Here is a 6,056-nt window from a genome sequence, read left to right as displayed (position 1 = left end):
CTTTTTACTACAGATACTATTAAACATGAATGAAAATGGCTTTTCAGAAAACGCTGCTAAAAAGCGTCTTAAGTACAGGCACCCCCTCCCCCCTAAAACACAGTTATAACAATTATATAGCGGTTATTTGTGGTTGTATTATTTTTGACCCACCATCCTTCTTCAGAGGACAACTTTTGTCAATATTTCAAGAGTAGATTTCAGTATATTAGGCTAAGCACCCTCCCACCCACCAACCCTAAACCCATGATAATGCAGAGACAGACAGGCAGACACACACATAGACACGTGACATGACCTATTACTTATAAACATGCATGTTGTCATATAGAGAGAGTGAATACATCTCTGCTTTACTGATATAATCGCACGTGTGTGCTCTCCCATAAACAGGTCATTCTCTCTCATAAACAGGTGGTAGCTCCTTCTCTGAAGCTGTAATGTAGCCTCATTTGCCAATTCCCTTCTCCTTGTCTGTGTCAGAGGCATTCTCATTTAATTTTCTTTTCATTGTCCCTGTCTTAAGCCACCGATCCATGACCTTCTTAATAGATTAGGCTACTCTTTAATAGAATAGGCTTCTACTGACTGTGTTCTCTTTGTTCTGAGTTGTATGTTAGAAATGTCGCAATAATTTACTTGTGGCCGTCGCGGACCATTACGGGGCACTGGCGGACCACCAGTGGTCCGCGGACCACACTTTGAGAACGACAGTGTTAGACCAACTGAAGCTAAAGTGGAGGCTAACTTAAATGTTGGTGTTCCATTCTCACGTAGAGAACTTAAGAGGTTCCTTGGAATGGTTAGCAACTATAAGAGCTTTTGCTGTAATTTGCCACCATTGCTGCTCCTTTAACAAACCTGCTGAGGCAAAACGGTTCCTTTTATCTTGAATGAGAAGTGCCAAAGTGCTTTTGAAAACCGTTAAGCGTTGTTGAGTAATGCCCCTGTGCTTACAGCTCCAGATTCCTACAAGCCCTTTAAGCTGCTGTGATGCTAGTGATGTGGGTGCTAGTGATGTGGGTGCTAGTGATGTGGATGCTAGTGATGTAATGATGTGGGTGCTAGTGATGTGGGTGCTAGTGATGTGGGTGCTGGAGCTGTAGTGCTGCAGGATGGTGTTCATGGGGTTGAACATCCTCTGTGTGGTTTTTCAAAGACATTTGATGTCGATCAAAGTGGTGCACCTCTGCCGGTTCATACAGAACGTACCCCCCTTGTGTCCATTAACACGAGAGGCTCGAACCACTAATCAGTGTTCTTGCAGGACCTGAAGTTTTGCCACATTTGCGGGGAGGACAACTCCAGGTCATGAGTATATTTTAACATGTGGTAACTGTTTCTGTTCTTTTGGGGTTGGTTGCTGCAGGACAACCCTGTTAAGGGTGGGGGTGTTACAAGCCTGGTATTTGTTGCTATGTGCGTTTGTTTGTTTGTTTGCCTCTTTCAGGTATCTTGGGTCTCACCTGTAATCACCTGTGATTACCTGCAGGTGCTAGAGGCTTTAAGATCTGGCCACACCCCTCTCTCTCTCACACAGACTCTGCAGCTGCTTACCTGACGGCAGGACGTGCAGCTTACACTCCACCTACCATTTTCCCTTGAATGCTTTAATAAATATAGTTCTAAATTAAGTTTGGGTTTTCCTGTTCTCATTGTGTTGCTTCCCCCTGATCCAGGGTTGTAACACTTTTAAGTTTGTGGTCAGAGTATCATCAGTCTATGGTCATTTTTCATAATATGTATGTTAGAGTGTTTTAACCAATTTGTAACACCATAAGATATGGATTCAAGATGCTAATCCTCACCTGTGTGTACAGAACTCTTCACACATGAGCTCTGGCGGTCATCTTCACTGCGCTGCTCTTGGCCTTGTCTCCTGGTCACCATGTGCCTGTGGTGGCCAGGAGCGCCCTCTGGTGGTGACCATCTTAAAGTCACAGAGTCTGGCTGCACTGAGGGGAACTGGATCTGCCCAGGTGGAGGAACACCTGAGAATGATGGAGGTGGAGATGGAAGCTGAAACGTGAGGTTTTAGTGCTAAACACAAATTTCTACTTATTTTTTGGGGAAAAGTGCTAAAACATTAAATACCTCCTGTTTTGGTAACTTTGCATTGTGTCTCTTGTACATCCTGTGCAAACAAGAATACAACATTAGAGAACAGAGCAACTGGGTTCATAATGAGAATGTCCTGCCTGTCCAGAGACTAGCATTTATATGCTAGCATTTATATACAATATATAATATTGCCACCATCAACATGTTTCTCTGCTCCGCCTCCCCTTACCCCTGTAACAGAAAACCTTTGATCACAGTGTATACCCACTAAACTGGTCTTGTTTGTATCATGTATTTATCACCGGATGTCTGTATATATATTATGTACACCTACCAAATGCAGGATATGTACAACACCTTTTGTTTGTTAAGGTTCCTTCCTGACTAACAGGGAGTTTTTTCTTGCCCGTGTTGCCAATGTGCTTGCACTAAGGGGGTTGAGGCTCTGGGCTCTGTAAAGCGCCTAGAGACAATTGTATTGTTATGGCGCTATATAAATAAAATAAAATTGAATTGAATTGAATTAAAACAGACTTATTTGTAAAACTAATACTTTTTGCAACACATTGAGGGCCTCATTTACTAACAGGATTGCGCCCATTTCAGGCGTAAAATAGCGGGTAAAGACATAAAACCGTATTTTCAAAGGAGGCGCACCTGAGTAAAAGAGCAGATTACCGCTGCTGGGAAGTGGGTGTGGGAAAGTGGGTGTTCGGGGTGTCGCAAAGAGATGGGAGGAGATGCGTAAAGTGCGCCTAATTATGTATTAGTAACGAAACAAGCGGTGTTTTAGCATGACATATCAGCTGCTAAATGAAAACTATGTGCCTGCGAGAAATGTTATTTTTTTTTAAATGTTTATATTTGATATATCATTTAATAGGCATACAAACAAATAGAATTACAAGCTGTCCCACCAGCTAGCTGTTCGGGAAAAGTTCGGCCACGTCTTACCCAGAATAGCCGCTCATTGTATGGTTCAAACTGTATTTTCACTCATAGTTCAAGCACACCAAGTACAGTGCACACCTTCTGCGTAGGAGTAATGCGTATCTATTCAGGAAAAGTACTTGTACTCGAAGTACATTAACTAAACTACCGGTAAGTAAATTGTAGAGACAGAGCAGCATATTAATTTAACCTTCCATGTTTATTTTGACGTTATAGCCTCTCAAGCGCAAGCTACCTCTAGTGCCATGGCATCCGAACTTCTGAAAACTTCAGTTTCCCCTGTCCAGGCTACAACACCAATTTTCAAATGTATCCACCTAGGGCAGCGTTTTTGAAAAGCATGGTTGTCAGTGTTGGACTACGCCGATTTAAAGTAAGGGGTGTCGTGTATTCCTACCAGACTATTTAACGGGATGCTATGGAGCAGTTAACCTGGATATTAACTATCCTAGCTAGCTCTAGCTAAGGGAACCATCTTAACAGTTTGCAGTTGCCTGTGTATGATTAACTCATGTTAATATGTGTGAATATGAGCTCGTGAACATAAACTTGTTAATATGAAGCTGCACAGGCACCCTGAGGGGTAACCGTAGTAACCCAGAAACTCAATGTTCGCTGAAAAGTTTAATTTCCCAAAATCAGCTCACCAATAAAAGACAGTCTTGAATTCAAAGTGATCACAACTTTTAGTGTGGACGGAAGGGCTAAATGGAGAAATATTTATGAGTTTCTATATTTACCCGGGTTAGTTTGCTGTAACCTCGTGAACCAAAAGCTCTAATTCTAATTTTAACTCATCATCCATGGGTGGAAGGAACACGCAGGCTCTTTCTTCCCTATTGTAGCTGCGTGCTAAATAACACTAATGGGCGGGGTTAGGCGCTGATTACGCTGGTAAGGCGTCAACACATTCAGATGAGGTTCTTGTTTGATAAATACGATGCAAAATACCGTGCGCTATATGCGGGTTGGCAAAGGTGCAGATTGCGCTGCGGTCGCAATGTTAGTAAATAAGGCCCTGAGTCTTTTTTTAAGTTAAAACCCAAAGTTATTTTACTAGTTCTAAATTGATGTTGGCTATGGCCAAAGCCCAGTCGTCAGTTCTACAAAGATGGTTGCAATGACCAAAGCCCAATGTGTGTACATATCCCACTGAATGATCTTTTAATACAGATGGGACTAAAATGCAGTTATCATCGAGGCCTACATATATGGGTGCTGTTCCTTTTAATAGGTACGCTCCGGGGCTTAAGGAGAGGGAGGTGAGCGATCTCAGGAGTTATTTTGTTTTGTGTAGAGGCGGCGTCTGTAAGGGCTAGTGTTGAATCTAATTGATGGAACCGCATATTGATGTTTTCCTGCTCTGATTGGTTGTTGCATGGCGGTTCTTGTTTGAGCATATAAATGTTCATATGGGACTGATAGAACTGCAAAAAATAGCTATTCTACTGTTATTTTGTATCATTTGTATCTGTACCATATATTGATGTTTCCTGCTCTGATTGGCTGTTGCATGTTGGTTCTTGTGTGAGCATAGAAATGCTCATGTGGGGGACTGATGAAACTGCAAAATAGCTATTCTCCTGTTATTTTGTATAATTTGTATATGTACCATATATTGATGTTTCCTGCTCTGATTGGCTGTTGCATGTAGGTTCTTGTGTGAGCATAGAAATGCTCGTATAGGGGACTGATGGAACTGGAAATATTGCTATTCTGTTGTTGTAAAAGACATGAACTTAGTGTAGCATTATTTTGTATCTGTAACTCCTACCCTTGGATATGTACTATGTCTGCCTCACTGAGACCTGAACAAATTAGCCCTTCCCCCCTAGATAGCCTCCTTCCTGCTATCACCCTTTGTCCTCTGTGAGCACCCCCCTCCCCCCATATGTGAGCCATTCACCCCACTCTCTCCCCTTTCTCTCACCTATAGGGTGTGGTCACCCCTCCCCTATTGTATTCTACCTGACTGAATAGTATAAATGCCAACATATTGCACAATCAGGTAGGCCTTTCTCTGAGCACCAGCTGAGAGGGGGTCTCCACGCTGATATAAACTACAGAATCCTGACTGCGTCCTCCGGTCCCTTCTTCAACTTTAGATTCTATCAATATGCAAACCTAGACAGCCAAAAGCACATACAGTATTTGTACTACGAGCTCTTTTGATTGTGACTAACGTCTGTATTATTTAAATTCCACTTTTTACTGGACCAAACCAAAACAGAGTACGAGGATAACTGTTCTACGAAGATTCCCTTCAACTCGCGGTGAGATGTTTTTTTTCAGTTTTTTTCACTTTTTTCCATGTGTTTTGACTTTGCAATGCATTGCTTTTTTTGGAGGGAAATATCGCTTTTTTGGACCATGTTTTCTACTTGTGATTGTTTGATTGCTAAAAGACTCAAATAAGATGAGTCATTATTTACACATAAGGACAATTGAGTAAGTGGGCAGACACTGCAGCCTGTCAGGATTTTCACATATTGACTATCTAACAAACAACTGTCAATATATGTACTTCATTCTTTTAAAAATGTGTTTCTGTTCCGTCTTTTGGCCTTGTTGCGTTAATACAGATCTGACTGTCTGTACATCTGACTGTTAATACAGTTATCCAGACAATGATTTGAAACACGTTAATTGTTTAAAAATGTGTTTTACTCTCTGATCTTCACAAAAATCACAAAAATAAGTGTCTTGACACATCAAAGGTGATGAGTTGCCACACTTGTGTGTTAATTTGAGGATATAATTTAACATGTTGCTACTCTCTGCATTTCCATCGTCCACTTCTTTGTCACTCTGTCACATAGTAACAGTTAATTTAAACTTCAGAACTAATTTGGCAAATTGATATGCAAGTATAATACAGTAAAAAACCTGGAACTGCTTCATAGGTGTGCAAATATCCAAGTTAATTGACGTTTTAAAGCATATGTCACAATAGAAAATGTATCCACGCCATGGTATAGTAACAAAGAAACCACACCTGATCTGTATATGTGCCCACCTGCTCCACGACGTCATGTCCATTGTGA

The sequence above is a fragment of the Clupea harengus genome, chromosome 2, assembly GCF_900700415.2.
Source record: "Clupea harengus chromosome 2, Ch_v2.0.2, whole genome shotgun sequence".
Classification (NCBI taxonomy): Eukaryota; Metazoa; Chordata; class Actinopteri; order Clupeiformes; family Clupeidae; genus Clupea; species Clupea harengus.
Note: the sequence above shows the minus strand (reverse complement) of the source record.